This window comes from Clupea harengus, chromosome 17 (assembly GCF_900700415.2).
Source record: "Clupea harengus chromosome 17, Ch_v2.0.2, whole genome shotgun sequence".
Classification (NCBI taxonomy): domain Eukaryota; kingdom Metazoa; phylum Chordata; class Actinopteri; order Clupeiformes; family Clupeidae; genus Clupea; species Clupea harengus.
The window spans coordinates 5,870,396-5,891,029 of NC_045168.1; the positions used below are offsets into that span (position 1 = coordinate 5,870,396).

Genomic DNA, 20,634 nt, shown 5'->3' on the forward strand with positions numbered 1-20,634 from the left:
AATCAGCTCTGACGTGACACCAGAACTGGGCTGCAGTCAGCTGCCCTCAGACTGCCCTGTTGGATGTGGGAGCGCCTTGTTAAAACAGGCAGTGCCAGAGCCACCCACAGTGGTCCTAATGAAGAAAGACCTGGGCAGCTGCCCAATCGGATTGGATCAGAATGTGTGTGTGTGTGTGTGTGTGTGTGTGGGGGTGGTGGGGGGGGTCAAACCGTGCCCTCTCTACTGCCAGTTGACATTAGTGTCCAACATGTCTGAGTTGCAACAACACCACGACTCTCAAATCTCACATCTCTTTTCTACAATATATCTGTCTTCATCACTCCATCTCTCTCCATCACTCTCTCCTCCTCTCTTTCAGTAAGTGTACTCCCAAAGTACAAATGATAAACAAGTTGCCCCTCTGGGGGGTACAACTCAGGGGCAGAGGATGCAACAGAGCAGAGGGGTGACAAACTGCCCCTTAATGGCTGTTAACAGCCCCAAACTGGCATGGGGAGGAGATACCAGCTGTGGCAGGGGGCTCTAAATTGACAACCAACAGCGTACATAATGTATACAATTACATGGGAGCAGCACAAAATACTTTGCTTACATGTTAATTTTACCTGCAACAGACAGTTTACAATTTTGGGGCATAAGCATATATAGTAAGTTCAATGATTAAGCTTTATAGCTTTCTACAGTGTAGTTTTGTTTTCCAGACTAACTTTGTTTAACCACATGAGTGAATGTGTGTGTGTGTGTGTGTGTGTGTGTGTGTGTGTGTGTGTGTGTGTGTGTGTGTGTGTGTGTGTGTGTGTGTGTGTGTGTGCTCCTGTGGTTGAGTTTTGCCATTCATCACTCTGTTTTCCAACTCTATTTAAAACCAGCTGTAAAGACTATGGTTATGATATGAAACCGTGTGAAGCTACCAGCGGGGCTCAAACAGGCGCTTGTCACTACAGGCTCAGAGTGTTGCATTATGGGAGTATGCAGGGTCTGTTTGAGGGAAACATCAATGCAGTTTGGCAGCATGAGGATGCCATTGATATGCTAAGGCTCAGTATATATATATATATATATATATCACTCCTCCTCCCTTCTACTCCTCCCCTCTTTGTCTATCTCTCTCTCTCTCTGTGTCTATCTCTCTCTCTCTCTCTCTGTCTCTCTCTCTCCTTCTGAGTGCGTGCTGGGAGCGAGTGGGTGGAGCGCTGAGAAGCTGAGCTACGAATGATTGTGCTCTTTGTTCCATCTTTTTTTTCGATTTCTATGCTTATTTGTTTTGTGTGCTTTACTTTTCTTGTTTTGTGCTTTATTTTTCTAGTACATAGAGTAGGGTAACATACAGTGGGGAAAATAAGTATTTGAACCCCTGCCGATTTCGCAAGTTTGGCCACTTGCAAAGAAATGTGTGATCTATAATTGTAATAGTAGGTGTATTTTAACAGTGAGAAACAGAATATCAACAAAAAAATCCAGAAAACTGCATTTTATAACATTTATGACTTAATTTGCATTTGATGCAGAAAATAAGTATTTGAACCCCTAGCAAAACATGATTGATGACATGATTTAGTACTTGGTGGAATAACCCTTGTTGGCAAGCACAGACGTCAGACTTTTCTTGTAGTTGGTCACCAGGTTTACACACATCTCAGGAGGGATTTTGGTCCACTCCTCTTTGCAGATCCTCTCCAAATCCTTAAGGTTGCGTTTTCAATGGGAGGGAATGAGGGAATGAGGTTCAAGCCCAATATTCCACATTACATGGCCCCATCCATAGTCCCCTCGATGCAGTGGAGTCGTCCTGTACCCTTGGCAGAGAAACAGCCCCAAAGCATAATGTTTCCACCTCCATGCTTGACGGTGGGGATGGTGTCATATTCAGCATTCTTCCCCCTCCAAACGCGGCAAGTCAAGTTGATGCCAAAGAGCTTGATTTTGGTCTCATCTGACCACATCCTGTCTCCCAATCCTCCTTAGAATCATTCAAGTGTTCATTGGCAAACTTCAGACGGCCCTGTACATGTGCTTCCTTGAGCAGGGGGACCTTGAGAGTTCTGCAGTACTTCAAACCATTACGGCGTAGTGTGTTGCCAATAGTTTTCTTGGTGACTGTGGTCCCAGCTGCCTTGAGATCATTCACAAGCTCTCCCTGTGTAGTTCTGGGGTTATTTTGCACCTTTCGGATGATCACCGATACCGCACGAGGGGATATCTTGCATGGAGCCCCAGACCTAGAGCGATGGACAGTTGTTTGGTGTTGCTTCCATTTACGAATAATCGCACCAATAGTTGTCTGCTTCTCACCAAGCTGCTTGCCGATGGTTTTGTAACCCATTCCAGCCTTGTGCAGGTCTACAATCTTATCTCTGACGTCCTTGGTCAACTCTTTGGTCTTGCCCATGGTGGTGAGGTTGAAGGTGTGAAGTATGATTCTTTGGACAGGTTTCTTTTGTACACGTCACCAGTTGAGATCAGGTGTACCTTGTTAGGCCTAATGAGGACTAATCTGTGTGCTTCTTGGGCACATAACTGGTGTGGTATCATGAGAGGTTTTACCACTGAGCAAGGTGTAGGGCAGTGCGCAACCAACAGAACAGAGCAGGCAAAAGTGCTTTCCAACAAAGAATCTGGTTTATTAACCAACAAAAAGTGTTTCAGGAAGCAAACAATAAAGTTCTCCAAAGGCAAAACATAGGCTTCAAAAAGTTGCTCCTAACTTAATTCCTCCCGGCTGTGGTTGCAAACTCAGAGTTCATCAGACACCGAACTCAGTTTGTGCCACGTACGATGCCTCTCGCTTGGTGTGTGTCTCAGCTCCTTTGTTCTCTCCCTCTCCCACACCTGAGCTCCCGCTTCAATCAGAGGGCTGAGGCATTTGCACCTGTCTGAGAAGTGCATTCTGGGAGATGTAGTTTTCCCGGCAGCCATCTTGTGGCGTGGTAGCCATTCCGGGAGAGGAACATAACGCCCCTCTACCACACGTCCCCTCGTGATGCCACACTGGTCATTGGGAGCCAGAATTCTTGCTGTTTGCTTGGGGGTTCAAATACTTATTTTCTGCATCAAATACAATTAAAGTCATAAATGTTATAAAATGCAGTTTTCTGGATTTGTTTGTTGATATTCTATTTCTCATTGTTAAAATACACCTACCACCTACCACCTATCACAATTATAGATCACACATTTCTTTGCAAGTGGCCAAACTTGCGAAATCGGCAGGGGTTCAAATACTTATTTTCCCCACTGTATATCGCCTACCTGGGCGTCTGCTTTCACCTTATTTGTGGGAGTATGACTGCCCCAGGTATGAAAGACTGAAGTTTTCTTACAAGGCGTCATGCTGTGAAACTAGCATGGCCTGCCAGCGTTGAGGACTGTAGTCTTGCATTTGGGGAGATAATTGGTCATGGGAATATATTATCTGCGGCACGAATGAGTGCCAAGTGTTTTGGCAGTGGCACTGTGAAAGAGTCAGCGGGTGATGAGTTAACTGGTGCATGCGAAAACACCCCAAACAGCACTAGCTCAGTAGCTGATGTTGAAAATGTTTTGGACAATGTTGATGAAGAGAGAAGTTCTTTTAATGGAAACAGAGGTGAATCTCTTCAAAGTACCGCAAAAGAGAAAGAGATCAGTGAACGTATGAGTGGCTTCTCAAATGATACATGTACGGTAGAGGATATGAAGTCATTCCTCATGAAAACCAAACATGCTCATCATGTTCGTATTGATGATCCTTTTCCCAATGTAAAGATGTTTATTGAAAAAAATAAGTTATTTGCGGGAGAAAGTTGTTTTACTGATCAGGAAAGGTACCGACTCAAGACAATTCTGACTTAGTTAAGCACTGTCTCAAATAATAAAGACAGCTGTGAGAGAGCCTAAATATCTTTGTTTTATGATGTACATGTACGCTCTATTATTCTTGCCCTTTTTAATTATGTCTCAATTCCATGTTACATCGTTTAAATGTAAATGGAGCAAGACAATGTTTGAAAAGGACAGAGCTGTTTGAAACCACGAAGCAAGATTGATATTTTTTTGCAGGAAACACATACACAACCTGATCCATAATACAGCTACAAGTAGGGGGGTTGCCATACTTTTTTGGCAGAGTTGCACTCCCTGTTCTTATCAAGAAGAGGAGATCCAACCAATCCTTTTCCAAAGTTACACTTGCTTTCTAAATTAGATGAATGTGAAGGTTCTCTTCTAGTCCCTACTGAGCGAATAATAACTAACATGGAAAAATTATTTAGAGAATAAATGTGTTAAAGTTTTTAAAAAAAACTGTTGAACTGTAGAATCAATACACCCTGGCACAGTGTTTTAATATTAAAAAACAATGTAAAGCCAGAATGGGGAACTTTGTACAAGTTAACTATTAACCAAAAAATGGGGGATTTGCAGTAGAGGGTTCTTCATGAAATGGGCAATGAATTATTATGTTTTAAGTCCAGAGGTCACACAGGACTTTCCTTTTTGAAACAGAAACAGTATTACGAGCTTTTCTACATTGTTTGAGATTATTCACTTTTTTGACTTTTTGCGAAGCTTTTTCCAGACCTTTGATGAACTCCTTTTTTTTGTATCTACAAGTAATCTTTGTGCCTTTTGTGTTTGGTCTTATAAAGGGATGGTGTGCTCAGTGATCAATGAAGAACTAGCTTCTGTACCTTGTTTGTTATAAGAGGTCATGTTATTTTATTCTTTTTATATTTATTTATTTTTCTTCCTTTTTCTTTCCCTTTTGTTGGTTGATGTGTTAAAGTGGCATTATGTAGGAATTGTACTTCAGTGTTAGGGTTAGGATTAGCAGTTTTACCTTAAAATAACAGCTTAAAAAAAATGGGGCGCTATAATGACGTTTAAAATGGAGAATAGCCTCCGTGCCATTGCCATACCAGGGTCCGTAGGCATATTACTGGGTTATGTAGGTTTGCCTGAAGCCGCCCGGTTACTACTGTCTGCCGAACTACACTGTAAACCCAAACAGTTCTACTAACTTATTAACATTATGTATTCAGTACTTAAAACCTGGTATTTAGTTGACCCAACTTTAAATGTATTAGTTTTCTGACAAGTGAAGACGTTTTAATTGTATTGGAATGTATTTGTTTGAGTAAACATTGCCTGATAACTTTTTTTTGTTTCATTCAAACGTGACGTCTGACGTCATCAACGTCGTTGCAGGACTAGTTCAGAACAGAATCAGAGATCTTGTGATGAGAGACGGAGGAGACAGCAGACTTAATAATTGTATAGTATCAGTTAGACTTCTATAAGCATGTTCCTCCTGTAGAAGAGGAGTCGACCAACTTCGTAGGGTGACCATATTTGAGTTTGTGAAAAAGAGGACACTTCGTCGCGGGGAGGGGCGTGGTAGTGTGTAGCATACAGATGACCCCGCCCCCTCCTCCGTGACGGAATTTTGACATCTTTTCCACATGCAGATGTCATGTGCTGTTGTAAACAATGGAACTAGTGGAAGCGGCATGGTGCTCAGTGTTGCCAGATTGGAAATGGTGAAGTATCGTATTAAATGCTCAAAATGATCGTCTTTGGAGGATAATTATCGTGCATCTGGCAACACTGAGAGGCCGGTCGACCAATGACAGTTCTCGCTACAGTCAGAGCTTGTGCTAGAAGGTGGAACGTAAGGGAGATACCCTTTCCTAAACTTGTAAGGGCGTAAAAACTAGTTTGTGAAGGACCCAGAGAAACACAAATATCCTACGAGGCAAAATCCCGGACGATTCTGCAATCACTGCCGGACGCATGTCCGGGTAAAAGAGGACATCTGGTCACCCCACCAAAGTAGATATTTTAGTAATCCTGTCGCTGCTAAGCGTCCTTATCTGGTAAGTAAACAGTGTTTTTTAGGTGTTTGTTGCGACAAAATTGCGGGAGCAAGTGAAATTGCGAGAATTTCCCTCTTTGTAATTATTATTGAGTAATCACGTTTTGGCTGTCAAGTAGCAAGTTCAGTTGCACGACTGTTGGCGCTGGCGGCTAGGAAGCTAAAGAGCTAAAGAGCTAGTTAGTGGGTTATTTCCCCCCAAATATGTTCATGTGCAAAGTAAACAACAATCAATTGTTTATGTTGAAAACAACTCATGTTCTACAGAAACACCATATAATTTATATCAGCATGCTAATGTTATATGTAACTTTTTAGCAGCTAGCTAGCTTCTATGTGTTTTAATGGATCTGATGGATAAAAGTGTTAGCAGCAAGCTAACAATAATGGTCGAGAACTTCAGTTAAGACCTACAATATTCTTTTTGCCCTGACAGCATTCGTGTGGCATATAAACAACAAACCGATTTGATGTAGACATATAAAAAGAGGAGTCAACCAAAGGAGATATTTTTGTGTACAGGCAGAAGGCATCACGGACTGGCAAGACAGCAGAGGTGCTACGGGTGATCCTCGAGGCTTATGACCTTCAGGTATGTCTAGGATTAACTGCACAACAGTGATCACATTTTGTTTGTTACTGAAACTTTAATATTAGTTGATACTATGTATTATTAATTGCCAGTTTTTTTTGTATATGCTTCAGTTGAAACTCTCCTGGTAATTGTATTGATGGTGTTTTGCAGGAGGAAGAGGAGCCAGATTTTGATGATGCTCCTGTTGCTCTCCTTACATCGGGTCCCGACCCCTTCAGCTGCGAGAACATCTTTGAATTAGGTGCAGAGGATTTCTGAGGCATTTATGTTGTTGTTTGGCCTGACATATGCTTTCAATTTAGAAGAATATCCCAAAAAACTCACGCACACCTTCTTATACAGAACCTTTTTATGTGTCTGGATGACAACAAACCTCTGAAACCGTCCTTACTCACCTTAAAAAATTATTTGTTGAAATAAACTATTTGTTGTTGACTTGTTAACTTTGTAATGTGGTTCTTTAAAGCTTTGATGTAATCTTTTATTTTGTCAGTTGTTTTACAAGAAATATAAATGATGTGATAAGTTTTTCTCATCTCACTCTTTTTAATAGAAATCTTACATAGATTTGAATGTTTCTTGTAGAGTAACTTTCAGTTTAAAGTCAGTTTGTAAACAGAACCAGAAAATCAGTATATGTGGTCAATGATTGAAAATAAGTAGTGCTCACTTAAAAAAAGTTAGATATTTATTACCTACTCAGAATAATCAAGCGGAGTTAACTTAAAAAAAAGTAAGCTTATTACGTATTATTTACTCAGAATAATTAAGTTGAACTCTTTCACCAATATTAAGTGCACTGAACTTGATTTTTAAGGCTTAAAACTTAATTTTGTGTTGTTGAGTGAAAATTATTTAGTACATAGAGGTTAAAAGATTTAAGTATAAAAATATTTGAATATAAGTTCAGAGAACTTAAAAATTATGAAAACGATAACAAAATAAATCAGTATAGCCGATGTATCATTTTTAAGTTAAGTTTACTTAAAAATAATAATATATGTACTCAAATTTTATTATGTAATCGGTTACATCAAAAGTTTTAAGTACTCTGAACTTGTTCAGGTTTACAGTGTAGTAAGTAGCTTATTTGCCGTCTTGCTTTGTCTTGTGTTGCACTTGCTTGATGTTTGACTGTGTTAGGAAAGTTGTTGACTCACTAGTTTGTCATAGTGTCAAAGTAAGCAAATGTCAAGAGGTTTCGCTAGGTTTAGCCGCTAGCATCTCGTTAGCGATTAGAAATTCCTACATAATGCCACTTTAAAGATCTGATTTTTTCTTATACAGGATTTCTAAAATTCAAATTATCTCTCTGTCCCCCCCCCCCCTGTTCTGCTGTCATGATTCTCCACGAGTTTAGGCTTTGCATGGCATTACACTCTGGACACATTGACAGATCACAACAGTATTTCAGAGTGAGCAAGTGTGTGTGAGAGAGAGAATGAGAAAAAGAGAGAGAAACAAGGAGATAGGCATGAGAGATGGTGAGGGATGGAGGAAAAGAGAGCAGGAGGAGAGAGAGATGAGAAGAGAAAGAAAGGTAGGAGAGAAACAAGGACAGCTAGCGAGGGGGAGGGGAGAGAGACAGAATAGGAGAGAGAAAGGAGAGGAGAGAGAGAGAGAGAGAGAGAGAAAAGGAGAGAGAGAGAAGAGGAGATTTCCACGGTCTCTGACTGCCGCGTCCCAGCAGCTCAGTGTGAAATCAACATGCTGTGCACACTACCAGCCAATCAGGCGCTCTTAGCCTCTTAGCCAATCACCAGCTGCACAGCACCACACAACACAACAACCCATCCCTCCACAGCAGCCCCCCCCCCCCCCCCACACACACACACTCCCCCATCAGTATAGACTTCTTTCATCCTACACAACAACGCACTTATTGTACACAATGATGAGTTCTCCACAGCGGGTCACTGCACTGGATTGGACCCATGTAGCCCTTCAAATTGTCTGTGCAGATAACTGGATAATGCAGAGGTAGGCTTCCAAAGACACAAACAGCAACAAAAGCAGCCCCTTCAGACACCCTATTAACAGCAGCGGGCAGCAGTAGCAGTAAGAGCAGAGCCTTTTGTGGCGTGTCAGAAACAATGCACTGGGTTTGCTAGACACAATAGAACAGCTCCCGTTCCCAATGCACAGGATTCATGCCAGCTTCCTAGTGCTATTCAGTGCAGATTCGTATCACAGTTATGGCCACACTAAACTCCGCTTGGAGTTTGTAATAGCTATGCCATATTTGACTATAGAACAGGAAAAAAAAAGACAAAGACATTCAATTCAACATGTCGTCAACATCTCATTCTAACTAAATGCATTAGGCACTTTAAAGGCACTTTAAAAGAGACCAAAAATGTAATAGTTTTAGTTTTGTTTTACACATTACTATCCTTTAGATATACTTATTGGATGCACTGGCAATAATAGTGTACTATTATTACTACTGTGTACATCACCATTAGCATTACAACATAAAACATCTGCCAACCCTCTGACAAAAAGAATGACTGGAATAGATAAACAAAATGAGAAACCATGACAGCCATAAGAGGCATGGTTCCTGAGGGAAGTAACGATGAAGAAAAGAGGGAAAAAAGGAGAAGGCCATGAACTGCTGAGGTGTCCGTGTTGAGCCAGGTCCTGGGTGACTGACCTAGAGATTAGCTCCTGTCTCCTGTGAGATGGGGTGGGAGAGAGGTGGCATATATGAGCAGCCGGGTCACGGCGCGTCGGGCAGCAGACCTAGGTGTCCATCGCACTCTCGCTCATGTGTGAGGGGCTTGAAAAGAACCACCCGAGAGAGACGCAGAGACGCAGAGACAGGGAACGAGGGAGGGAGAGAGGAGAGAAAGAGGACATGGAGAGGGAAGAGAGGGATGTTGAGAGAGACCTTTTTTAGATCCACTGAGGCAAGGAACGAGGGAGGGGAGAGGAGGAGAAAGGGATGCTGATAGAGGCAGAGAGTGACAGACACGGAGAACGAGGGAGAGGAAGAATGCAGAAATCATGAGAGGTGGAGAAAAATAGAGAGGAGTAGAGGAAGGGAAAGAGAGTTATTAAAAATGAGAAAAAGAGAGTGAGACAAGGGAGCAGAAGAAGATATATGAATCGACAGGGCAACAGTATGTGTGTGTGTGTGTGTGTGTGTGTGTGTGTGTGTGTGTGTGTGTGTGTGTGTGAGAGAGAGAGAGAAGCATGAGTAAAGAGACGAGTATGAATAGGGACACTGAGACACAGAGAGATGAGTAGAGAAAGAGAGAGAGATGGAGAGAGAGTAGAAAGAGTGAAACTAAGACAGTTGAGTAGAGAAAGGGATGGAGAGAAATTTATAGAAAGAAAGAAAGGGAGAGAGAGAGAGAGAGAGAGAGAGAGAGAGAAAGCCTACTCATTTCCAGCACAACCTAACACAGACAGACCCACCAGCTCATCACTGCACCTGACAGCTTCCAATTATATTTTCATGGCTCTCGAAATGTTCCTTTGGGAAGTGTACATTCTCCCTCTCTCTCCCTCTTTCCCTCTCTCCACATATTGCACACAACACTACCCCGCATCAGCTCAGCCACTCTGCTGCCTGTGTGCCATGACAGTGGGGGGGGGGGGTTATGTCCTTACGATGCCTTCTGCAGTGCCTGGACACCCCTGGTATGGCTGCCACTGAACTAGCTGGGTCATCACCTGGAGACAATGCTAATAGTTTATGGTGCTCTAATAAACAGATAAATAAAACTGTATTGGATTGAAAGAGTGGCGCTGAAGGGGTGAGTGGATGGGCTTGGGTCTCTGGTGTTTGTGGAGACTGAAGGGGTGAGTGGATGGGCTTGGGTCTCTGGTGTTTGTGGAGAGGGAAGGGGTGAGTGGATGGGCTTGGGTCTCTGGTGTTTGTGGAGAGGGAAGGGGTGAGTGGATGGGCTTGGGTCTCTGGTGTTTGTGGAGAGGGAAGGGGTGAGTGGATGGGCTTGGGTCTCTGGTGTTTGTGGAGAGGGAAGGTAGGCCGCTGAGGGAGGAGCTTGTAATTATCTGTGTTTATTTGTCAGTCTGTGTTTTTGTTTGTTTGTTTGTGTTCCGTGCAGACAGATGCTATCCTCTCTCGGCCATAGCTGCCATGGGATTTGCCTTTGTCACAATAGATGCCATCGTCTCAAGTCTCAGCAGAGTGTCAGACTAAACACCATATGTACCAATGTCACGTCTGTTGCATTAAAGCTACGCTCAAAGCTGTCTGCTCATCTCAAACAGAGAGATCTGTCACTTATGAAAACAAACAATTCTCCATTTTACAGTGGATGCTAGATGTTTTGGGGAAGAACGAGTGAAACGGCACTGAAAACGCTGCAGTTTCATGGACGTCAATGACGCAAAGGCTGTGCCCTTGACCACTATGAGAAGGGAAAAAAGCAATTTATTCATGTCTTAACTATCTGGCTCCTAATGTAATATGATCAAAGGCTGCTGTCTTAATTCCCCTTGCCAAAGCCCTGTGCATTAATAGCATGACTAAAGAGAATGTGCCGCTCCACTGTGTGTCAAGGACACAGAGAACCTGCACTTGTTCAAACACATTTGAAGAGGATTAGCTCAGGCTAAACCCGCAATGCTTTTACAGTGACAGAGAGAAGCTACTGTAGCATAGCATCCCTGCATTTTCCCTCCAAAAGATACACTTCTCATGCAAATAGCTGTGCAGTATTAGGGAAGGCTGTGACTATGCTGGCCATGTGAAATGGTTTAATACCCCAATAACAAGTTATAGATGCAAAAATAAAAAATGAACAAAAAAAAATGTAAATCCTTGACATCTTAACTTTCCAGTAGTGGATTAATCTTTGGAAGAAGAGTAAATAACTGTGTCCTGCCGTCATTCAGATACCTGGCTGCAGCACTTCAGCAGATGCCTGAGTTTTTCTCCACATCTCCTGAGCAGCGGCTCACCTCTAATACGTGGTTATTGACAGCCTGGACTGAATTAAGGGGTGTTAGAGGAGGTGGAGATGGGACCGGCCAGCCCTGCGCTTCCATTCGCAGGCTAAATCAATAAGCAGCAGGGCTAAATGTGTTACGAGGTCTGAGCCAAAGATGTGCCGGGGTTCCTCAGTTTGTCGAGTCATGGGGCGTGTGTGTGTGTGTGTGTCTGTGTTTGAGTGTGAGTGTGAGTGTGAGTGTGAGTGTGAGTGTGAGTGTGAGTGTGAGTGTGAGTGTGAGTGTGAGTGTGAGTGTGAGTGTTTGTGTGTGTGTGTGTGTGTGTGTGTGTGTGTGTGTGTGTGTGAGTGTGTGTGTGCCCCCCTGATGACAGTTGTAAAGCTTCACTGATAATGTTTAGACATTAGGGTCTTGCTACCTGCCGTGGGTCTGATGTTCCCTAATGCTACCTCTTTCTGGCATCCTGTTCTTTCTTTAACAACCTGCTGATGCAGCCCAGGACCTGGGAGATGTAGTTCTGAAGGTGGAATAATTAGAGCAGCGTGTTTATAGTGGTGGGTTTATGTGAGGCCCAGGCTGCACAAATAGAACACATTTTCCCCAGTGTGAACTTAATGCTTCAGAAAACCAAGGCAGATAACACATAAAAGAGGTAGACTCTGACATACACACCCACAGACACACACACACACACACACACACACACACACACAGACACAGACACAGACACAGACACAGACACACACACACACACACACACACACACACACACACACACACACACACACACACACACACACACACACACACAATCCTGTCATGGGGAAATGAGTAAGGCAATAAAAAAAAGCAGGGCCTGATGACTCAGAGTGCATCCTGGCAGCAAACACAGAGTGCATCCTCCCGGCAAACATTTGCTTTTCATTGGGGAGTGGGTCAGCACTCAGGGCCAGCGCCTCTGAGAGAGGGCCCTCTTTGAAGACATTAAAGAAGCTGGAGCCCCAGACAGCCGCCTTGCACGGCCTGATGAATAAGGCCCGACACCTCGCAAGGCATTTCTACGCGCAGCGCGTGTCTCAGCCGCGCCCTTAAATGGAGCTGCGGCTGCCGCAGCCTCTCTTTTCAGATGCACTCTGTTTTATGTTGCTTCCATTCAGGAAATGGCGGCCAAATCTGGAGCAGGGACGGAAGTCGCAAAAAGCAAAGCAAATCAAAAGAAAAGAAAAGAAAAGAAAAGAAAAGAAAAGAAAAGAAAAGAAAAGAAAAGAAACAAAACAAAAAAACTCTAAGGTATGTCAGGTCATTAAGGCTATTGAAAAGGTGGCCAATTTTAGACAAACCTTTATACCTTTACACTCTTGTTCACTTTTCACATTTATTACCTCTTACTAGCTCTTATTACATTGTAACTACACCATTTAGTACAATGTAATACCCTAATTATCAGCATGTAACAGCACTGCAATACTCTGTACTTCCCAGCCACTTTGAATAAAAGCGTCTGATAGATGAATAAATGTGCACTGTACAAATGCTCACTATGGGACATAAAGTGTGGCCAAGGCTACTTATAAATTCTCGGATAATCTGTATGTATGTATGCATGCACGTGTGTGCCTGTGTCAATACCTCAGCAGGGTCCCCCGACAGTGACTGATGGCCCGCTAGCAAAAGGGCAGCGTGGGTCAGCTGCGGTGGAGCAGGACTGCCTGGCACTATACCTGGCAGTCAGCGGTGGCATATGCTTAATGTCAAACGCAACACAGGACAGCCGGGGTCATTATCAAGCTCACTCAGCCCAAATGGAGCTCACCAATGGAAGCCTTGGCACAGCTCTAAATCCTTACAACTTGTTTGGGACTGCTGTAAGCTCAGTGATGCTCATTACTGCAACTTATGGTCCTGCTGGTGCTGAGGCCGCCTTCCTTATATGAAGCGAATGACACAATGAGAGAAAAAATCTGAACTTGTGATGCTTCATGCTCCTTGTTATGTTTTGGATAGTAGGTGGGCAGGGGAGAGCAGGTTTTTCTGCCGGTTTGCTGCTGAGGTCTAGTGGGAGCTTGTCAGTGTGCAGGGTGAGCAGTAGATTTGTGTCAGAAAAACAGGATCACACAAGGTGCGACAGGCTAGCACTGCTAAAACACTTCAAATTGCACTATACCAGCTTCAGGACAGGCTAGCACTGAAACACACACTGCCGAAAACATATACAGGTGCACGGTACGTAGGCATGATCTATGTGAGTTAGAGGAGATGTACACTAGGTGGGAGGGAAGCAGGGAGTATTAGCTAGCATAGAAAGAAAGATAGAGAAAATACAAGGAAGGAAAGAAGAAAGAAAGAAAGAAAGACTGCAAGAATGCAGCAAAGAAAGAACGAAGCGAAGTAGTTTCCCTCAAAAGAAAGATCTCCTCCATACTGTGTGATTGCGCTCCTCCAATGCGCAGATTAGTGAAATTAGATGTGGGTAAACATCAGCCATGTTCGGCGCGTGCATAAGTGGCGTGTCGCTGTCAAGAGGAAGCTGGCACCTGAGCAGAGCATGTGATTAAGAGTCCTCTGTGCTCTTATCGGAGGAAGCAGGCACAATCAAAACCCTCCCGTCCAGCTTAGTGGGAGACGAAAAGAAGAAAAACCTGACAACAAAAAAAACTGACGTGATGGGAGGATGAGAAGATTAAAAAAAGATATTTAAAAAAGGAAACAGGGAAAATAAGATAATGACTGGAGAGAGGGGAAAAAAAAGATTGGAGTGCAGTTCTCCCATGGGACATTGTGTACCGTCTTTGACTGGGATGGCGCTTTTGACGTTTTTTATGCTCGGCCCTTTTTTTGGGTTAAGCTCTGTGGATGATTACCAGGCCGTGCTGAGTCAAGTAATTGATTGTGAATGCTTGATTTCCTCCATGTTGTTGCGAAAGGTCACCGCAGAGACAAGACGGCACCGCAGCAGGCTGCACAGCCACAATTCTCTCTGGCGCAAGACAAAAGATTTATGACCTAAACGTCCTCTCACCTGGCATTATCAAACTAAACTCAACGCCACCACGCTCGACTGAACCAAACTCAACTTTGACATAATAATGCATGAGATGGCCTGAGACTTTGAAGGGGAAATTATTATTTGAAGTTGAGACCACGAAAAAAAATCCAGATATAATTTTGCTTAGCCAACAAGTTTCTGGTAATCCTTAGGTAAGGCTTCCGGAATGTCACCAGAATTAACCTGAAGTAGCTGACACAGGCAGACATACATTAACCTTGAGCATCCTGCTCTTTCCCTTACCCCAGCGCATTGATTCGGGGGAAGAGTTGAAGGGTGGGAACTTGTCTCAGGCAATCTTCTGGCTCACCCTAGTCAATAGTGTCCCTGCTGAAGTTATTCAACTGAGGCCGTTCACCGTGCTAAAATAACAAACCCGCCAGCAGCACGTTCCACTCAGGTCGCCGCGGAGACAAATAAACAACATTCACATTCACCAATGGGAAAACTCCCAGATAGCAGTCGAATCAGGAAAAGGATACGACCTGCATCTGTACCAGTGTAGTCGCCTGCTTTGACTTCCTCTGGATATCTTGGGCTGAGAAAAAGATCAAACGCTACTGCCCATAAGCGTCAGCATCAGACACAGACAGGTTGGCTTAAACAAAGAGGGCAACAATGGCGACAAAAACAATCCATATCCTGTGTGCCTGTGTGTCACGCTGCCCACCAGCCATAATAGACTTGATGGATGCTAATGGAAGAGCTGACAAGGACCATAATTACCATAAACAAGAGGAGTGGAAATTGGGCACACAAAGCCTGACAACTTCATTGCAGTGGAAAACGCGGGGCTACATGAGCGCGGTTAAGCGTCTTTTTCAAAAAGGTAAACAAAAGATGCTCTAGGTTTCCCTCCAGAGAGAATGGCGCCGTCACACGCCCACCCCCTTCTCCAAATAATCCCCCTCTCTTCACAACAGGGCTTTCAGTTGTGACTCACACATACTGTTGGTCACAAACAATCCACAGCATTATTGACTCTAATCTCGATGAAACAAAGAAAATGTCTACTTAGATGTCAAATGCTGGAAATACTAAATAAATCAGAATTGCTTCGTTGTCACAGTGCATTTGGCTTAACCAATGATGTCTTAGTCTGTGCACAGTAGAATTGCCAGATCATCCCTTGGTTGAGATGACATGTGTCATTTGACAGTTGTCTTATCCATTCACTGTCAAGCTGTGTCACAGCCCAAATAGAGGCATCTAAGGAGGCAGAGATCGCAGTTGGAATAACGTACTATTTTGAGAACTTGCGGTTGGGAAGGGGCATCCGAGTATGGAGGACATATTTGCACATGAATTAAGCCAACATGTAAGTTTAGCAGTGGTCAAACAACCATTCAAGCCTCTTTGCTAGCAGTTGGCCCTGCAGCAAGTGTGTTTCTTTATCAGTACAGACACTAACACTAAACTCATTTTCATGGCCATCAACAATTCAATGTTTTCAGTTTTTTTCAGCACCAGTCATTGTTTATTCTTCAATACCAACGGTACTCTTACTGGCTGCAATGGACCATCCACTTGTTAGCTCTCATTCATGGCCTGTGGAGCTGTGATCCTCCGGCCCAGCATGCACCAGTGAAGCATATACATTTGATGGGGAGAGAACTGGCTTATCAAAAAGGTCACAGGACTATGCATCTGACTGCCAGTAAAGTAAACTGGCACAACAGTCAGGAGGTCAGTCTGGCTTATTTGGTCTATACCATGTATAAATGCCAACGCCTTCTTTCTGTCAGGTAGGATATTCTCTGAGGAACACACTTAGAGGGTGTCTCCAATAAACTCCCAAAAATCCAGGACTACGTCTTCCGGTTCGTTCTTCAAGTTTGGCGTGCTCTTTAGATTCCATCAATCGTACGTCAGCAGTATGTGTGTTTGATATGACAGAGTGGCCACAGAAGGGAGCTAGAATCACAAGCTACACGCGTGGGGAGTCGTCAGTGACACTTGAGCAGGTCCTTGAAACCGTTCAGGGATCCCGACCAATCAAAGCTGTTAGATTTCTACATGAGGTGGGGCATCTCAAACGATGCACAAAGTCATTCACAATCACATTGCATGAATGATTGAATACGTAACCACAGAAACCACACAGAAGCCTGCAGGAAGGCGCTGTGCTACGCTCTGCTACTGTCACTTTGCTATTCACAGTGTCATCACCTGAGGGGAGAAAGAAAACACCAGGCACATCTCTCACCTCAGTGCCTCGTCTACAGGAGGGGGAGCAAATAATGGTTCTTCACACAGTGTGCCACGTTCACACACAGTGCTGACCCAAGTCATCAGCAGTGTATCATTTCGAAATTACGCCACCAAGTGGTAGGAGCGAGATTCGCAAAAAAACTTTTCTTAAAACAGAAAAGGGAAATTAAGTTGCAGTGAACTTCATTCAGCTTCAGTCAAAAGAAGTGGGGCTATAGGCTGAAGATAGATACAAAAGTAAGCTCTCTCTCTCTCTCACACACACACACACACACACACACACACACACACACACACACACACACACACACAGAAAAAATGATCTCTTTAACAACTGGCTGGCAATGAACCTCCCACCTACGCCTCAGTCTTGGGAGCGTGTAGCTTTGAACTTGTCTGGGGGACCCTTCTTTCCATTTAGAGGAGGCGTGAAACACGACTGCTGAGCATCCAGCCCCCCCTCCACATCCAGAAACCATTAGCACTCCTAGTCCAATCAGAATGAGAGCACTCCTAGTCCAATCAGAATGAGAGCACTCCTAGTCCAATCAGAATGAGAACAGTCATAGTCCAATCAGAATGAGAGCAGTCATAGTCCAATCAGAATGAGAGCAGTCATAGTCCAATCAGAATAAGAGCAGTCTTAGTCCAATCAGAATGAGAGCTGTCATAGTCCAATCAGAATGAGAGCAGTCATAGTCCAATCAGAATAAGAGCAGTCTTAGTCCAATCAGAATGAGAGCAGTCTTAGTCCAATCAGAATGAGAGCAGTCCTAGTCCAATCAGAAAGAGAGCAGTCATAGTCCAATCAGAATGAGAGCACTCCTAATCCAATCAGAATGAGAGCAGTCTTAGTCCAATCAGAATGAGAGCAGTCGTAGTCCAATCAGAATTAGAGCACTCCTAGTCCAATCAGAATGAGAGCACTCCTAGTCCAATCAGAATGAGAGCAATCACTGCATAATGACACTCATGCACGCTCCTCAGGCATCCTTCTGAACAGTGGGTGACCACCCACACACACACACACAGGAAAATCACCTGGCTCACTCTTTCTCACTCCTTTTCTCTCGCTCTTTCCTTCTCTCCCTTTCTTTCTCTCTCGCTCTTTCCTTTTCTCTCTCTCTCCTCTCCTTCTCTCTCTCTGAACCCCCGTTGTCAGTCCCACAGGAACACCAGAGAGAATCTAAGAGACAGCCAACTGACGGTGTGGTCACTTAAACACTTTGGGTTGTTTGTGTGTGTGTGTGCGTGTGTGCGTGCATGCGTGCGTGCGTGCGTGCGTGCGTGCGTGCGTGCGTGCGTGCGTGCCTGCGTGAGTGCGTGTGCACTGCCTGGCTGTGTGTGGCAGTGGCAAAGCTTATGTAGGACAGTAAGGGTGTGACTACACTTTAGGCAGGACTCAAAAACACTTGTCTAGACCAAATACACACTGCTAATAAGCATCCCATACAGCACCATAGACACAGTAAGTGCTTATGCAACAGTGTCACTATAAGTTAAAACAGTCAAGTGAAATCACAAATTACTTTTTTCTCTGTCCGACAGACAAGAGAAGACAAAAGTGTGTGTGTCTTACAGTAATGTGTGATGTCATCCAGCAGACAGAGTGACCTAATTTGACAACACTCTGAAATCATGGGAAGAATCCGCTTCAGGAGGACAGACTGTACTGTAAGTCCCAGACAGTTCTGTACAGATACAGATCAGATCAGTAAAGACAGCAGCAGTCTCCCGGTTTGGCTGTGCCGACACAATGCTGTAACAATGCTGAAATAAGCCAGTGCAGGTGAATTGTAAATGGACAATGATGAAATCAATGGCCAAGAAAGGTAGGCAGGCTGAGACGAAAACTGGTAAAATGGCAACACTGTATTCTCTTAGTCAGTTCTGGGAATACTCAACCCCCCTGACTTAAATGACGGCATCCCTTAATAAAGTTTTCAGCAGGGGTAAAATCTTGCTGAACCAGGGAGAAGCATTGGGAATAGAACGAAGGTTACGTATGTAACCACGGTTCTATGAGTTTCGGATGACCGCCAGAGGCGGTGCTTACAGCACTGGATTTCCATCGCACGTACGTGCAGGTCGAGTGTTAATACCAACAAAGTCACCTGTGACCTGGGTGACGTCGTCAATGTGCGCCAGCACAAAAGGCCGTCCTACCCAGGAAATGCCCTCTTGGCAATCTTCTCGTGCAGATTCCGAGTGACTGCCAAGGTCTGGCGGTCATCCGAAACTCATAGAACCGTGGTTACATACGTAACCTTCGTTCTATTTCGTTTCTCCTGACCGCCAGAGGCGGTGCTTACAGCACTGGATGACTAATACCAACAAAGTCACGAGGAAATCTTACCTTACTCCCGCTGTAAGGAAGTAGGAAGAACAGCTGCTGCCACTGGGTTATGAGGGACCACGTTAACCCTATAAAACCTTGCAAATGTGCAGGTTGATGCCCCTGATGCAGCTGTACAGATATCTGAAAGGGGGACACCTCTTAGGGCCGCCCACGATGTACATACACTCCTAGTTGAGTGACCTCGGACCTGAGGGAACGGGAGGCTACTGCTCCTATAGGCACAAATAATAGCGTCCACAATTCAACGTGATAGACGTTGTTTGGATAAGCTGTGCTTTCTCCTCTGTCCTGAATGACAGAGAAACAGTGAATTAGACTGGCGGAATTCCACAGTCATATCAATATAAGCCCTTGGTGCTCTCCCTGGGCACCACAGGTAGGTGCTCTGTCCCTGCTCATCCTCCTGTGCTGGGGCTCAAAAGCAGCCAGACTGAGGGGCTGGTTTGTGTAGGATGATGAAACCTCTCTGGAAGAAAGGCCGGATTCGGCCACAAGTTACCCCTGTGCTTCCAGGGTTTCAATATAGGCATTCTTGGCTTGGCCTTCGTTTAGCCGATGCCCTGGCCAAGAGAAAAGCGGTCTTCATAGACAGCCATTTCAATCCCACCCTCTCAAGAGGTTCAAATGGGGACTGACAGAGTGCATCTAGGACTATAGGCAAGTCCCAAGAGGGCACTGGGCTTCGCTGAAGCGGCCTTAGTCATTGAGCACCCCTAAGGAAGTGGGTCACTAGCGTATGGGACCCCACTGTGCATGGCCGAGATGGCGGCTGCATATACTTTACTGGTGGAGGCCTCCATCAAAACGAGACTGGAGAAGCGGAGTACCACCGGTACAGGACACTGTGTCGGGTCCTGCTTCTGTGCTTGGCACCACTCACAAGGAAAACAAAAACCTCCACCTGTTAGCGTACAGCGCATTGGTGGAGGGTGCCCGGGAGCTGTGGATGGTCTATACAACCACTGGGTCACATGACCCTAACAATAGCTCCGGCCCTTCAGAGGCCAGACCCAAAGCTGCAGACGAGCTGGTTTCGGGTGCCAGATTCAACCCCCCCCAGCTGTGAGAGGTGGTCCAGCCTCACAGGGAGGCACCACGGCTCCCCGTCTAGTAATCTGTGCAAGATTGGGAACCACACACTTCCCGCCATTTGGGGGATATTAGTAACTCCTTATGGTTCCCTCTGAGGATCCTTCCCAGAGTGGGCAGGATCAGTGGTAGTGGGGGGAAGGCGTACAGCAGCTAATTTTGCCACACATGGGCCAGTGCATCCTGGCCCAAGGGGCTTATAGATTCCCTCCGAGAAAACCAGAGGGGACAGTGCGTCGTCGACTGTGAGGCGAAGAGATCCACCCCTGCCTTGCCCTATCTCTGCCAGGTTGCTTCCACCACTTGTGGATGCAGCCTCCATTTCCCAGGAGGTGGGTACTGCCGGGATAACAAATCCTCGGCCGTGTTTTGAATGCCTGGCAAATGCATTGCCGTGGCAAATGCATTGAGGATACGCCAACAACCACAGCTGTTGGGTCAGCCTCGAGGATTGTCTGAACCTTGTGCTCCCCTGGTGGTCTACCTGGTAGACCACTGATGTGTTGGCTGTTCCTACCAGGACATGCTTTCCTACTGGAAAGAAACTGTTTGAGCGC

At 44.8% G+C, this 20,634-nt stretch overlaps 1 protein-coding gene across 1 annotated transcript in view; it reads right to left on the reverse strand.

Moving 5' to 3' along the window:
• Positions 1-20,634, reverse strand: part of ctnnd2a (catenin (cadherin-associated protein), delta 2a) — a 308,508-nt gene that overhangs the window by 107,571 nt on the left and 180,303 nt on the right.